Source organism: Mustela lutreola, chromosome 3, assembly GCF_030435805.1.
Source record: "Mustela lutreola isolate mMusLut2 chromosome 3, mMusLut2.pri, whole genome shotgun sequence".
NCBI classification, from domain to species: domain Eukaryota; kingdom Metazoa; phylum Chordata; class Mammalia; order Carnivora; family Mustelidae; genus Mustela; species Mustela lutreola.
The window spans coordinates 148,295,704-148,312,386 of record NC_081292.1 but is presented as its reverse complement, the minus strand read 5'-3'; the positions used below and the strand labels follow the sequence as shown (position 1 = coordinate 148,312,386).

Sequence of the window (16,683 nt, the reverse complement as noted above, 5' to 3'; positions counted from 1 at the left end):
ATGACCATAACTTTGTTTCATTTTAAGGTTGGCAAAGGAAAAAAGAAATAGTATTGATTCACCTAAAAGAGTCAATTATTTTGCTATTGCCGAGGACAGAGAATTAAAGCAATTCTTGGAATATTCTAAAGAATCTAGTTTTGCTTTATTTTGTTTTCCGAGATGCTTTAAGTGGCTTTAATATATCTTAGTTTTTCAAAACTGAATTACTCCTGGAGGAGTAAGAGATTGATAATGGGAGAAGGACAAAGAGGCAATGTAAATGTAAATATACCTGTAGACATTGATTTAGGTATGTGCTTAACTCATGAAGTACCAAATATTTTATGCTGTTGTTTTATTAGAGCGAAAAAAACCCCAATAGCTCCTGAGAATTAATGTTATAAATCCAAGCACGTAACTGATATACAAACTTCACTACCTAACAGGCATTCTGAAATTATATTGTTTAAATCAAATTTTCTAGCAAATTAGAGGCAATATTTACATTTTCCCCTGTGTTAATTACTCCCTTTTATCCACGCCCTAAACTGTAATTCACATTTCAAATCGTATGCTTCCTACTAGAATAGTCTTCTATTAATTTACCCATAACCTAAAATTTAATTTCAGTTTTGTATCTAACTAATAGGTGCTTATCCTTTTCATTTTTTGTACATCTAATCTGATGTGGAGAACAAAGACAAAAGAAAAAAAATTAAATTTCCTTGCATTCTATAGCCCATTGACAAGTCCATGAGATAGGGAGAGCGACCTTCCTCTAGGAACTCAACTGCCCTGATGTTAATAATTTGATAAGGGCAGGGTGTCTGGAAGGCTCATTCAGCTAAGTGTCTGCCTTTGGCTCAGGCATGACCTTGGAGGCCTCGGGTCAGCCTGGAGTTGGGCTCCCTCCTCAGGCGGGGAGTCTGTTCTCCCTCTCCCTCTGCCCCTTACCCCGCTTCATGTTCTCTCTCTCTCTTTTAAATAAATCAATAAAATCTTTTTTTTTTTTTTTTTAAGATTTTATTTATTTATTTGACAGACAGAGATCACAAGCAGGCAGAGAGGCAGGCAGAGAGGAGGCTCCCTGTGCAAGGTTGGATTCCGGGACCCTGGGATCATGACCTGAGCAGAAGGCAGAGGCTTTAACCCACTGAGCCACCCAGGTGCCCCTAAATAAATCAATAAAATCTTAAAAACAACAACAATAACAACAACTTTGCTAAGGGCAAAAGGTAACCTTAGCTTAACACTAGCCTGACCTCTAGGATCCTGAGTCTCCTTTAAGATACAAAAATTCCTTTGGAAACTTCCTTTATTTCTACCCCCCAAGTTATATGTTGGCAATCATCCTCCAAACATATGGACCACTGATATACATTTAAAGGGTCTCATGACTGAGATTTTACTAGACAGTAATAAACGAAGTTTTCCCAACAACAGCTAGCCCTTTAAGGTCCTAGAAATCTTTCTTCCAAACTCTTTAGAGACTTACACTATCCCTAAAGCCCTCCGCTTGGAAGTATATAATCAGCCACTCCTCACAACGTCAGTGCAGCTTTTTCTGCCCATAGGTCTTGTCCACATACTTTAATAAAACCACCCTTTTGGAACCAAAGACATTTCAAGAATTCTTTCTTAACCATTTGCTCCGAACACCAACATTTTCACATCAAAATCCAGCTTTCTACTGGTCAGAACTTTTCCAAGTCTGGTTAAATATATATTTAAATAATAGTGGAAAGGATTCATATCTTGGTATAATTTTATTTTACTTTATTATTTTATTTTTTGGTACATTTTTATATTCAAATACAGCAGACTGGTTTTTTTCCTTAAAAAAGACCTATATTCTTCATATATTATTACTGAATCTACGTAGATAAACCAGGAATAATTCCAAACTATCTTCTGACTATGTGTGTTAAATGTTGTGAGATTAGCAAATCTGAATCCTCAAATTTAAGAAAAAAAAAAAAAAACTTTTTATGTGCCAGACATTCCTTTCACCTCTGTTACAATTACCAAGGGAGAATTCTCATATTCCGAAGTTTTGCTTTCTTTGTAGCTGCAGAGTGCAAGCTGACTGGCTGTGATCTCACTAGATGATGCCAAGAGAATCTGTATTTCGGCCTGATTGCATGAAAGCAAAGTTCTGATGATTGTCCCAAGCCACAGGCTTAGGCAAGACTTCTAGATTCTAGAATCTAAAAGGAGCTATTTAAAATGTTGTAAACAAATGAGGTTTTTCCTCAGTAATGTATTGGCCTGACACAATATTTTTCAAAGAAAGCATCTCTGTGCCAGAATTATATTCTTCCTACATAAGGATGAACATTTGAATTCCAAGAAAACAAAATAATGCCCTTGTTCTTGCCTTAATCATCACATTGCAGTTGAACTTCATCATATCAAACAGTTCACTAAGTGGTGCCACCATTGATCCTTGTAATTCATTCCACAGTCTTCTGCAATTTCACCTTGTCTCATTAAGTTCAGTTCCAGCCTCTTTCATGATTAGACTATAATTGGTTAGTCTTCCATTAACTTCATTATAGGCAATTATTTAAGAAATTCTCTTAAAGAGTTGTCAAATGGAGAGGAATTCAACAGATTTTAGAGTTACTCTGCCTTTGGGTATACTCTAGGCAGATAACATTCCAGAAACAATGTGGACTCTCAAGTAGCCTCAGGCATGCATTATAATTTCTGTGGTTCCTATAGTCAGGAGGTTTGAGTGAGTTTGATTATTCACTCTCTCCATCTTTGGGAACTCACACAATTAAAGTCAAACAAGGACCCAGTAAGTATTAAAACAGGCTCCGATTTCTTACCAGTAAAGCTGGATTGAAAGGGTGCCTGGGTGGCTCAGTGGATTAAGCCACTGCCTTCAGCTCAGGTCATGATCCCAGGGTCCTGGGATGGAGCCCTGCATCGGGCTCTCTGCTCAGCAGGGAACCTGCTTCCTCCTCTCTCTGCCTGCCTCTCTGCCTGCTTGTGATCTCTCTCTGTCAAATAAATAAATAAATAAAATCTTTAAAAAAAAAAAAAAAAGCTGGACTGAAGAACATAGCAGGGTATTTCTACCTTTATTTTGAGCCTTGAAATTTATTTTGAGCCTCAAGTCTCTGATCTGTTCATCACATTATAGGCAGACAGCTGGGCCTAAAAGAAGCCCTGCTTCTTCAATTTATTTCATGGAATTTATAGCAGCAAGCATTTGCTATGCTTGGACACAACTCACTCCAAAAGGACAAGAGGGAATGGGTCCATGCTGCCTAAATTATAAAGCTTGGGTCCTAACCTGATGATTATGTGATTCAGGGAATGGTGTACTCTTAATTGGAATGCTCCCTTCTTCTACCATTACAGAGAACTCAGTGCTGTAGCAAGGTGGGAAGGGAGGGTGAGATCGAGTATTGCTTCCTTGGAAATGGAGTGTAGGTGCCTTCAGAGAAATATGAACATGTAACAATAGCTTCCTGAACCCAGGAAAAACACTGTCATGTGCTGGGTCTATGACACCATGATTCCAAGTATTGCTGTGGAGCTGTTTAGAACTTGGACTCAGCAGACATGACTTTCAATCTCAAACTACCACCTTACAATTAGAGCATTGTTCAGATATCTTAAGTGTCTAAATCTCAGTTTCTCCATCTGGAAAAGGGCAGTGATATCACTACTTACTTCACAGGATTGATGTGGCTATTAGGTGAGAAATTACACTTGATAAAATAAAACACTACTTTTAAAAACCTGAAGAAAGTCCCCACCAAAATGATTGTATAATAGTAATAGTAGTAATTATTTTATTATTATCTTTACTATCATTCTCAGATGGATATGCTCTTTGTTTTGAAGTGAAATTATTTATATATTCACATATAGATCTATGTTCCCTATCAACTCTAACCCAGGGTCAACAAACACAGCCCATAGGCCAAATTCATCTGCAAATCTTTTTTTTTTTTTTCCTTATAAACAAATTTGTATTGCAACATAGCCATACTTACTCATTTAGATGTTGTTTATGGCTGCTTTTGAGCAACAATGGGCAGAGTTGAGTAGCTGGGACAGACACCAGACACAACAATTTGGCTCACAAAATCCAAGGTACTAACATTTGGGCCTTATAGAGAAAAAATTGGGCAATTACTCCTACCTCTGTGCTAGAATATGTGAAACATTAAAATGGGCCCAAGCAGGATGGTAAGAAGCTCTTATGGCAATTCAAAATTAGATGGAGTACTGACATACCTTGAAAGAGGTATTGGTTAAAAATGTTATATTGCCTATTATTTGTGTTCATGGAAGAGTCAGACTTTGGAAACTTTGCTGGGATGACTTTGAAATAATGCTGTTTTTGACCCCTTCAAGCAGATATAAATAGGCATGTTTTTGTTTTATATTATTGTTTCTTAATAAAACATTTTTAAGCAAATTGGTTTTACATTTTTACTAATTTTCTTTCCTCATTCCAGATTGTCATTCTTTTTCTAATAGCTTAAGATAAATATGAATTCCTTTATTTTTCATCTTTCTTCATGAATAATGGAGTGTTGTGAAGGTCAAATTTTTTTTCAATCCTGCTTTTTCTCAATCCCCTAGGCTTTGTTATAATGTATTCTCCTTTTCATTGTTATTTAGTTCATAATTTTATTTTTGTTCCCTTTCATTTAAGAGTTGGGTGTGCTTCTTAATTCCTAAATAAGCATGAAACATTTTAAATTTATTTCTAGTTTTATTTTGAGAATGTGATCTACAAATGCATTACTTTTTGGATTTAAGAAATTCATTTTAGTCAAGTGTGTGACTAATTTTTATAAATGTTCTATAGGTATACACTAAAGATTATTCTATATTTGGTGAATTTAAGCTCTTCCCTCCTCCAAATACAGCCATAGTTATATAATCAAATATATTTATTTTATTATTCAAATGTTTTATGTCTTCATTTGTTTTTTGTCTATTATCTCAATCCAGTTCTAAAATGGTTATATTGAAATATACTTGCACTAAAAGGAAAGAAAAGCACAGTATGACCTCATTCGTGCATATGTAAAGATTTTATTTATTTATTTGAGAGAGAGAGGTGTCACAGGTAGGCAGAGAGGCAGGCAGAGAGAGAGGGGGGAAACAGGCTCCCCACTGAGCAGAGAGCCCGATGCGGGCCTCGATCCCAGACCCTGAGATCATGACCTGAGCTGAAGGCAGAGGCTTAACCCACTGAGCCACCCAGGCGCCCAAATCTTCCTATTTTTAAAGCTGATATATGAAAGAGCTGTCGTGTGCTGATTGGCCTTGTAAATATCTAGCAAATTCCTTAGATCCAAGAATGTTTCTCTTGCATGGATGTTTTTCAGTACAGCAACTAAAAAACACAAAGCAACAGGCCTTTGACTGGACAAAGGGACTAGCCTTATGCTCCTGCTTAATCTGAGTCTTGCCTAAAATGGTGTATTTTCATTTCCAAGATATTATTCTACCACAGGACACAAGGTGGAGCTAAAATCTCACTTAATGCTTCTCATAATGCACACTGATCTGATTTCTCCCAAATCAACTCTGATTCAGGTTGTTTTCTACTGTGCCATTTTCACGATCCTCATATACAGACTTCAGTGAAGGGTGGCATTTTGGTCTTCACAATAGAAGTGGAATACTTCTTAAAAATAATTGGCAGAGAAAGGAATGCAAGGCATTTCAGTGTGTTGCCTACATTAGTCTGCTCTATGTAAACTAAAAGATTAAAAAAAGACTATATAACTGCAGAGAAAACAGTGTTAAAGGAAATGCAAAGGAAGGAAAATTTTCGTAAGTCATGGAAATCACTAACCCAATACCTTGCTTCTTAATGTTTTTCAGAAAATAGAATGTAAACCAGAACAATTGCTTTGTTTCGACTGGCTGTAAAACCAGGCAAAAGAAATCTGATACTTCAAAATCTATAGCACAAAATCAAACAAGGAAGAAGCAAAACCTTTAAAATTAAAGTATCAGATAGACAAATACAAGAGTTTTGTTGATGAAGTTAGCTATTTTTTTCTAAGCTGTTTTCTTTATATAGGTAATAATCCAATTGTTTCTGAGGGAAGCAGTAAGGAGCTATAATTGCTAGTTGTGAAAGATACACTATTAGATCTTACTATTGTAATATAGTAACCTATATCTTTTGAATGGAAATTTTTGTAAGTTTAGAGGCCCAGTTTACAATGATTTTTAAAAGTGCAGCCTAATAAAAATATTAGTAGGCAAAATTAGGAAATAACTGAATACACACTTCGGGTATAATTAAGGGTCAAAGACTTAAAGACAAATGTCTCATTCATCTAGAATAGTCACTCCAGAACTATGGACCTGTATCCATTGGGGTGAGATTAAGATCTCAGGTATACTGCTGCTCACTACAGCAATTGGTAAAGCTTTGAGTATTCATATTGGAAATCTTAGAATTATCATTGTATAATATTAAATTTTGCAAATTTACCCGCAATCCACTTATCCCTCCCATTATTGCTCCTTCCAGGAATCTTGACACTCCTTTGGTGTTCTCAGGAGTATTTTCAACATAATTATTTCACAAGAAAAGGAAATTTTGCTTTGAGCATTAAGACGCATACATGGTCCTGCCATATTTATGGAATGGCTTTTGAAGTATTTGATTTTTAGATTGAAGATATCCGCATTGGTTTGGGGGAAATTGTTACCTTCAGAAATCTTTTTGTAAATCATTCTTCTTGAGAACTTCACCATTTCAGGACTTGTCTAGGTTCTCAAGAAACCGTTTGAAAACTTTCACATAGGAAGCTAGAAAGTTCTTATAATATCTGATTCTATGTTTAATATCAGATTCAGCTTCATTCTCCTCTTTTTCTTCTGCGTTAGTGGAAATGTAACCCAGTTCATGGCAGATGGAGATTTGTTTAGAACAGTAAATGGATCAAACTGATCCTCTTTCTGTAAATCAATAGGCACAGAAATGCAGCCTGTTTTAGTATGAATATTAAGAAAGCTCTTCAGTAAAAGATTGATTCCTTCTCTAACATGGACATCCAGCCAGCGGTAGAAAAGTGTCCGAGCATGGTCTCCCACTCAAGCCTGGGTCCACGTTTGTCATTTTTTATGTTATTCTGACATCTGCTGGCTACCATCTTGAAATGCTCCCAGCGCCGACGGGAACTGTGATGCGTTTGGAAGATCTGTTGAAGTTCCTCATGAATTGGCTCAAGGGCAAGTTCTCAAATCTTATCCCAGCTTTATTTTCAAGAATATATTGATCAACCAAGGCATATTTTTTTGACGTATTTTAAAATTATGTTTATAGATATTCTGACCGAAGGTGAATTCTTTCACTTAGAACTTAGTTCTTAACATTTTCACCACCCTTTGCAAGACTCACAGTCAAGTATCCCAGAATGTACTGTGATAGACCGTTTTCTGATTTATCACGGACCCAACAATGAACACCCCTCCTTGCATCCAGATCATACCTGGAGACGATGCTGAAGTCCAAAAAAGCCCTCCTTCAATGTCCAGTCCATGATGCATATGGCCATCACCCTCAGAACCTATGTCTACAGAACGCAGACATCTAACACACTGCCATAGCCTGTGATCCCAATGTCAACTAGTTCTTTCTCCTGAGCCGGGGAAGCTCTGGGCTTCACTGTTTCATGCTGTTCAGGTCTGTGGGACTACATCACGCACTTCCTGCATCTCCTTTTCCAGGCCACTTTGGGAGTCGAAGGATTCGTAGCAAACGTGGTCGCCATCTTCTAGTATGAATGAAAACTCATCGTGTGAAAGCAATTTTTTTTTTTTTTTAATCACTCCGCAATACTTCTGCCGCACAGGTAACGCATCTGAAGCAGCTGCGGCAGCTCGGACGGTCTAACGTCTCCGGCTGCGGCTGCGTGGAGCGCGGGTCTCAGCGCCTCCGAATCACCGCCGCTGGAATTGGCGGGAACTCACAGTGCCGAGTCTGCGCCACAGCGGCGCGGACCAGCGCCCTCCGCAGGGGCCGCTGGAAATGGTAGCTCCCGCTTGCGGGTTGGTCTGGAGGCCTCATGGGCTTCCGCGTTGTCGGCGCATGTCTCTGGGGTTCACTGCTCAGCTGGACGCGAGGAGGCTGTGCTCTTTCCAGAAAGAGGAGCTTCTGTGGAAAGGTGAGCTTGTGAACAGGCTGAGAATGAACACGCAGAGCAAGAGACACGAAGCATCAGGGCAGGAGAACGGGTGGGGACGGAGGGAGAGGTTCCAGGCTCTCTCCAGGCGCGAGGCTCTGCCCGGGTCACCATGTATTCACCAACCTGGAAGCTCCCAGAGCGATTTTTAATTCGCGGCATACGGTGCGCTGTATAGATATCCCTGAGGAAAAGGAGGTTGGAAAGGGGGGAAGTAGCAAGCCTGCCCTGCTTAGGTGTAACTGCTGCCGGGAGTCTGAGCTCCACAGAGTATGAATGAACTTTAGATGGAGTTCAAAACTGGCTTATTAGTCTGCAAATCTTAAGGGCCAAAATGGTTCAGAAACTTGCCAAAATAATACGTTTTCTCTCTGAGTAAAACTTCACTTGGTTTTTTCAGAACTAGTCATCTAAATTTTAAAATAGAAAAAGAAACCAGTCAGTCATTTGGTACTTGACCCCACCCTCCCACCCCTTCATTGCCTGTTTAGCACAATGCAAAATGTTAGTATTACTTTTTTTTTTTTTTATGAAGAGCATCTGGTTTAAGAATATTTTTCCCTATCCGAAGGTCATTAGTATATTCTTCTATATCTTTTTTTTTTTTTAAGACTTTATTTATTTATTTATTTGACAGGGATTACAAGTAGACAGACAGGCAGGCAGAGAGAGAGAGATTGAGGAGGAAGCAGGCTCCCTGCAGAGCAGAGAGCCCGATGTGGGGCCTGATCCCAGGACCCTGAGATCATGACCTGAGCCAAAGGCAGAGGCTTAACCCACTGACCCACCCAGGTGCCCCTATATCTTCTTTTTTTTTAAAAGTTAAAGTTTATTTTGTCTTTATCAAACTGGAATGCACTTTTTTTTTTTTTTTTTTTAAATTCTAGTGAAGAAAAGAACTTGCTGGAGAAGAAGACCATGCAAGGTCTTAGGAACCCCAGGAAGATAGAATGTATTAAAATATTTACCATGATTTTCAGGAAGATAGAGATGTTGTTAAATTAAAAAAGAAAAAGAGGGGCGCCAGCCCCGCATTGGGCTCTCTGCTCAGCGAGGAGCCTGCTTCCCTCTCTCTCTCTGCCTGCCTCTCTGCCTACTTGTGATCTCTATCAAATAAATAAATAAAATCTTTTAAAAAAATAAAAAAGAAAAGGGAAGGAAACAATAATAAAGGGTAAGGTAGTGAACAGACCACCCCCCCCAAAAAAAGAAGAAGAAGAATGAATGAATGGATTTAAAACCATCAAAAGAAATTGGATCTGTCAAGTGCAGGGCATGTAAGAAAAATGAAAAACAAAAGTTACTATAAGTAAAGAAATACAATGAAACTTGGAAAAAATATTTGTATCAATCAGCTCTGGCTGTCAAAACAATACCATAGCCTGGGTGCCTTAAACTACATTTCTCACATTTCTGGAGGTTGGTAAGTCCAAGATCAAGATTCAGTTTTTTTGGTAAGGGCTCTCTTCCTGGCTTGCAGAAGGCTGATTTTCACTGTATTCTCACATGGTGGAGAGGAAGAATGATTTCTGGTGCTTCTCATAAGTGCTCTGATCCCATCATGAGGATTCTACCTTCATGATCTCATTGAAATCTATTGATCTCCCCAAGGCTCTTCCTCCATCTGCCATCACATTGGGCATTGGGGCTTCACGCTAGACGGACATAATTCAGTCCATACCATTTCCCTCCAGGCTATACAACATGCATGTCCTCCTCTTATTTACAAAATACATGCATGTCATACCAGTGGCCCTAAAGTTTTAATTCTTTTCAGCAACAATTCTAAAGTCAAAGTCCAAAGTCTTATATAAATACCAAAATCAGACTTGAGTGGGACTCAAGGTATGATTCAACTGAAGCAAAACTTCCTTCCAGCTGTGAAGCTGTATGAAGTTATATTTAAGGGCAGAGATCAAGCACATTAACAATGGGATGAAGGGAATAAGAATAGTGATCATGAAAGATAGGCAAAAATATGGCAAGAAAGAGGGCAGGCAGTGATAGTGTGCTTTTTAACTTACAAGTGTAATTAACAATTCTTTCAAACTGAGCTTCAATAGAAAAACGAAACAGTAAAATGGAAAGAAAGAAAAATAATACCCTTAATATTTGATGTTTACTGGGGCACTTGGGTGGCTCAGTGGGTTAAAGCCGTTACCTTCAGCTCAGGTCATGATCCCACGGTTCTGGGATGGAGCCCCACATCAGGCTCTCTGCTCAGAGGGGAACCTGCTTCCTCCTCTCTCTCTCTGCCTGCCTCTCTGCTTACTTGTGATCTCTCTCTGGCACATAAATAAATAAAATCTTTAAAAATTTTTTTGATGTTTATTATTTGGAGTTCTGAATGTTTTATTTAAAACTGTATTTTAAAAAATGAACATATTAAACATCCTTTTTTTTAATGAACATATTAAACATCTTAATTTATTGGGCCTCCTAGGGAGAAGGGAGCCCCCCCCATATATTTCTAAATGTGAAAATCTTTTTCATTACTTAGTCATGTACTATTTATCATTAATATTGTTTATTACTGTAGTACAATGCATTGATGTAGTGATTTTTGTTTATCTTGCTTGTTCTTTTAAGTGTGTTTTCCAGTTGAAAGAATATTCTCAGCCTTACCCCTTTGTATTGTTTCTCCAACACTTCCTCAGTGTCTTTCTCATGCATTTCTATTAGAGAGAAACAAAATCCTCTCACTAAATCTGTCATTTGACATCTATTTCTGAACTTCCTTTTTATGTTTTCACTCTTTGTCTTACTAGCTTTCCTATGTTTGTTGTGCATTTTTTAAAGATAAAAAATAGTCCTTTCTTTGTGTTCTAACCTAAACCTAACCTAACCTTTCTTTGTGTTTCAACCTAAAAAAAAGATCTATTAAATTTTTAATTTCAATAATTACATTCTTAATTCCTGATATTTGGAAATAGTTGTTTTTCATATTATCCTGCTCTTTGTTTCATGGCTGCCTTTTTCCTAAATCTTTGATCTGCAACATACTTATTTTAGATATACTATTCTGTACTCTCTCTGAAGTGACAATCTTATGAATTTTGGTTTTTTGATCTGTTGCTCTTATCATTTTTTTCTTCATTGGTTTTGGAATTTTGGTTTGTAGGCCCAGCTATGGTGGCATTTTTCTCCCCTTCCTTCCCTCTCTGTGCTCCTGCCATCTAGTTTTGAGTGTCTCGATTTGGTCTTTATAATCCTGTGTATACAACCAGATCTTATATTGTCCACTTAGCATTTAACATCTGGGGTTAGTAGGGAAACCTCAGGTTAAGTCATGGCCTAGCAAATGGCTTGGTACCTGTCCTTAATGGGCAGATTTTTCTGTTTTGTTTTGTTTTCCCCCTCATATTTTTAGGTATACATCTTTATATAAGTCATTTGCTTGGGAAAAGATTTTTCTTTGCTCCTGATTCATAGGCCTGGATCCAAACTGAACCCAGATTCAGTGTCTACCTCAATGAGGCATTTTTAATCTCTGCTTCCCCTGTCTATTGTGCCAGTTGCTGGAGGCAAAGCCCAAAAATCTGAAATCTCAACAAGGCTTTCTGTTTTTCACATCTGATTTATCGTTACTGGTTCTATGGATATTTATCTTATATTCAAGGATTACTTTACTTTAAAAAATTTTCCTTTTCCAGACTTTCTCTGTAATTGATATTTGCTTAATGTACAAAGTTGTCCCATGAACTGTGTCTGGTGTCTCAAGTCTTATTTTTCATTAAAACAAAACAAAACAAAACAAAATAACATCTTAAAATAAGACTTAGAGATTATTTTCATCATTTGAAATTCTTTTCTCAAAGTCTTAAAATGTATAACTATATTTTAGTCTCCATTCTAAAATCTTTCATGAGAATGATATTTCAAAAATTATTTTCCTGAATTTGTACAAATTATTGTTAATATGCTAGTTGTTAGTCAAGATTTTTATAGTTTAAAATGACATAACTTTCAGAAGAGTTAAGTCACTTTTTTGTCTTGATGACATAGACTAGCAAAAGCATAATTGCAAGTGATATTATTTATGAAGAGAGACTTTAGCTTAAACTTATTTTCATGAGTTTATTTTGTAAAAATAAAACCTGAGGGTTGAATGTGTCTGAGTCATTAATTTGGGCTAATCTTTTCACTAAAAAGTACAATGTCACCAATTTTTGTCAAAATAAAAAATTTTGAAAGTGCATTAAAAATAATGTAGTACTTATAATTTTGCATGAATATTTTGGTCACAGATAAATCTACCTACTTGTAGTGTGGGTTTTTATAACAATGCTCTAAAAATATTTATTTCTATGAATCATCTTTTTCAGATATTTGTCATAAAGGTATTTATTTATTCATTCATGTCTAACATGTTTAGAGAATAGGAAGTACATATTTTTAACAAAGAAATTTGCCAACTTTATCTTCATAAAGGTAATACTGTTGGAATTAAAGATAGTGAAAAGGTATTGTTTACTCCCTAAAAGGCACAATCAAAATAAATTCTTTTATTAGATTAAATTGCATTTGGGCGATTTTAGGCCTCTTTCAATCTTTAGCAATTAGCTATCTCTGATTTCATGTCTTTTAATTTTCAAATTCATTCACTTAATTAATTTGACAAGCAATAAGTAACAAATAATATAATTACAAATCTTCTAAGCCATTTTTAGCAGTCTTTAGCTTAGTGTTTTAATATGCAATTATACTTAAAGAATAATCTAGTTATAAACTAGATACATAGAAACAAAACTGACCAATTTCACATGAATTATATATAAAAAGAACACAGGATAAGACTCAGAGACTTGACTTTGTATTCTGTCTTCACTACTTAATGCCTCTGTGACCTTAGGAAATTTTAAGTCTCAGTTTCATCATCTGTGAAATGCTGGAAATAGCACATAACTCCTAGGTTTGTTGGAGGATAAAATGAGATAATGTAAAATCATTGACCCAATTCTTATCTCAAATCAGGGACTCTCTCAGGGATGGTTATATCAGATATGAGAGTTCTAGATTATCTATTTGATTTCTTGGAACCAAAGTACCTAAGCAAATTGTCTTTGTATGTATTTTAATCAGTACCCGCACCCCTTTTTTGGACTACTTACTGTAAGACCTGTATTGTTCTAGTTAGGAAGTACAAACATAAGCTTGAATTCTATGCTGGTGAGGAAGAACATTTATAATTAGAAAAATTTCCTAATTTCTAGTAGAGATCAGATAGGATTTAGTCATGGGAATAAGAACCAAGAACTATAAGATAATCAGACATTAAGAAAGCTATTATCTCTTTTTCTTGCTCTCTGTCTCTTTCTGGTTTAATATTTTTTTCTCATCTCTACTTCTCCTTGTGGGTTAGCTTCTTTCTTCCTTCTCTTGGCACACCAAATTCCTTTGATCCAGTTGCTCATGTCAGCCCGGTGACGGCCACATTAGACTCTTTCAGTGCAGAGACTGCACCTCTAATCTCTCTGGGTAACAGCTCTGTAGTCCTTGGAGACAAATTCCCATTGACCCTGTTTTGACTGACTGTCCACCTACTTCAGTTGGCTGTGGCAGGTGACAGGGTCATGGAGTTGGCTGCTTGTTCAAAAGAAACAGAGAGCATCCAAGGATCTCAGGTTGTGTCTGTACAGGGAGGAATGAGTTAGTTTCTAACTACTAATAAATATTCCAAAGAAGGGGAAATGTATTATTCAGAGAAAGGGATTTAAAAAAAAAAAAAAAAAGCTAGAGCATAGGCTGATTGAAATAAGATCAACCATGCTGTATCTGACTTCATCTAAATTTTCCCACATCAAAATATCTTACTATATGCAGTGATGAAAGAGAAATATTTTTGAGTGTTGAATAAGCTATTACATGAATCTAAGAATTCCTTGGCAGAGTTTTGGTGTCTTGATGAAATGTTATAATTGTTCAAAACCTTCTTTAGACACCTTTATAAATGTTATTTTTTTGTGAATTCTTTTTCTTCAGTCATCTTGCTGAATGAACAAAGACACAAAACATTTGACTTCACTCTACTCCACTGATACAAATTGTTCCTAGAGCCACAGCCAAATAGAAACTATTGGTTTGAAAGATGAACAGGTGAGAGTCTGTGCATATGTATTTTTTAAGTCTATATATATATATGTTTATACAACAATATTTGAGGAAGGATTTATGGTAGCTCATTCAATATTGCATCAGAAAATGTTACTTTACAAGGAAAGTATTTCAAACAGTATGTTCTACTAAAAGTGGATAAAGGACATCACTTTACATTACACATACCAAAAAATCAATAGTATTATGTGGAATTTAGATCTAGGAAAAAAGAAGTGACATTCAAGGACAAAGGATAAGTCAGGCGGATGTAGAAACATAATTTGGATTCTTGACACCAACTAATTCTGTGGTGAGGATGGTGAAACTTAAAACATGGCAGCCAGTTCAGAGAGGGGAACTTACCTAATTAAAACAAAAAACATTTAAGATTGTGTGCCAATCAGGAGAATTAATATATGATTTACATGCTGAAAATCACTTTTTTTTAAACAAAATTGCCTGTAGCAAAGTTTCAGATCAGCTAATACTGAATGTCTACCATATATTAGATTCTATATTAAGTTATGAGGGAAAAGAATTATTAAAATTTATAATACCTTCCTTTTAAGGATTTTAAATATTAGTTGAGGAAGACATAAATACACATAATTATTAGTTCACTGTTACTTTCAAAATGATAGGAGTATGTATACAGTGCCAAAAAAATATGAAGAAAGTTGAAACTAGCAGTGTGTAAACCACAGTTTGATTGACTAATCCTATAGGTCCCAAGCTTATGAAGACTGGAGAGTCACCGTAAATCCTGATGTTGCCTTGTTGAAGTGTAAAGAATTGATAATGGATTTATTTTCTTTGGAAGATCAAAACTGAGGCCAAATACTTGAGGTGTTAAATAAAAAATCAGTCAGTGGATAAAGGAGTTTTGTTTTGTTTTATATAGTAGGGCCTTCCCATACATCTGAAATTAACCTTGGTAGACAATTACCTACTTTATACTTTGTGCATGGAAAGGGTTCCCTTTCAACATGACTTGATTTGGGATTCCTGTTTGTGACAGATCTCAGACAAGTTTTCTGGCTTTTTTGTTTGTTTGTTTTTATTTATTTATTTGATGGAGAGAGACATAGCAAGTGAAGGGACATAGCAGGGGGAGTGGGAGAAGGAGGAGGCTTCCCGCCAAGCAGGGAGCCCCATGCGGGGCTCGATCCCATGATCCTGAGATTATGACCTGAGCCTAAGGCTGACGTTTAACAACTGAGCCAGCCAGGCACCCCCAATTTCTGGCTTTCTTGTACCTATTTTTCATTGCATAGTCCCAGTTTATTCTTGCCTATGACGTTGTATGGTTTTCTTCTAATGACGTTATGCTCTAGATGCATTTGAAGGCTATCCCTCATTTGTGGCTCAGGTTGGCATCCATGATTCCCTTTATTTTGTCCTGATGACCTAGTCTCTCCCTAAACTTTTTCCAGTAGTTTCATGTCTGTCTACATTATTATGTATAAATAGTGATAAACAATTTTTCATGCCTTGATTTCCTGGCCCAGATTTTGTCCCTTTCTCCTTGCAGCTTCCTATAAAAATCTTGGGATTGTATTAGGGATATCTAATAGTTCTCCTGTATTGCTCAAAATCTGATTTTTATTTGGTTATTACAGCAAGGTTTTACAGACTTTAAGCAAAAGCTGTATTTATTTTTATTCTCACTATATCTACAGATCCCATCAAACCCAACCCCCTTCTCTTAGTTCCAGTGTGAAGCATGTTGGGGTAAGTCTGTGATTAGAAGCTTAACTTAGATATGTTCAGAAAATACCTCTAACAGTAGTGCAAGTGAATGTTTTGGGAGATGACGGGAGCCATAGGGTTGGTTCCTTAGTCCCAGTCTCTTTTCACTGCAATGGCTTGTCTGTGCTTAGATATTTGACTTTAACAAATGCCGTTAAAAATACAAGTATTATTCGCTAAGAATTATTTGACAACCTCAATTATGATTACATACATTGGTAATACTTTATTGACATTTCCATGGAGAGCGCATGTAGAACACAGGACACAATATGGATAGATGGGAGGCAGTGGTAGAGGGAAGTGAATGGAAGGATTTTTATGATACCACATATGCTAATTACTGAGACTGGGCAATTAGGAGATCTCTATGCTAATCTTAGATTAGCTGCTGACCATAACTAGTAAACCATTGAATCCATGTCTCCTAAATTTTCTTCTGAATGAAAGAAATTAGGTTTGATACTTTAGAGCCTTTGCTCACCCTGTACAAATTTTGGACTGGGTGTTAGAGCTTCCTTCTTTGCTTTAGGTTATTTTTTGCTAAAAATAAAAATATTTGTTGTTGCTTTAAACATTCCACTAAAATGGTAGCAATTTATAAATTATAAAATGGAAAAAGTAAAATGTAGAACATCAAAAATATTGTAAACACTTTTGAGGTGTGGGGGTT

At 36.5% G+C, this 16,683-nt stretch overlaps 1 pseudogene; it reads right to left on the bottom strand.

Annotated features, from left to right (window-relative positions):
* Positions 1-6,691: 6,691 nt before the first annotated feature.
* On the bottom strand, positions 6,692-8,327 carry LOC131827941 (DNA primase small subunit-like; annotated as a pseudogene).
* Positions 8,328-16,683: the final 8,356 nt, after the last annotated feature.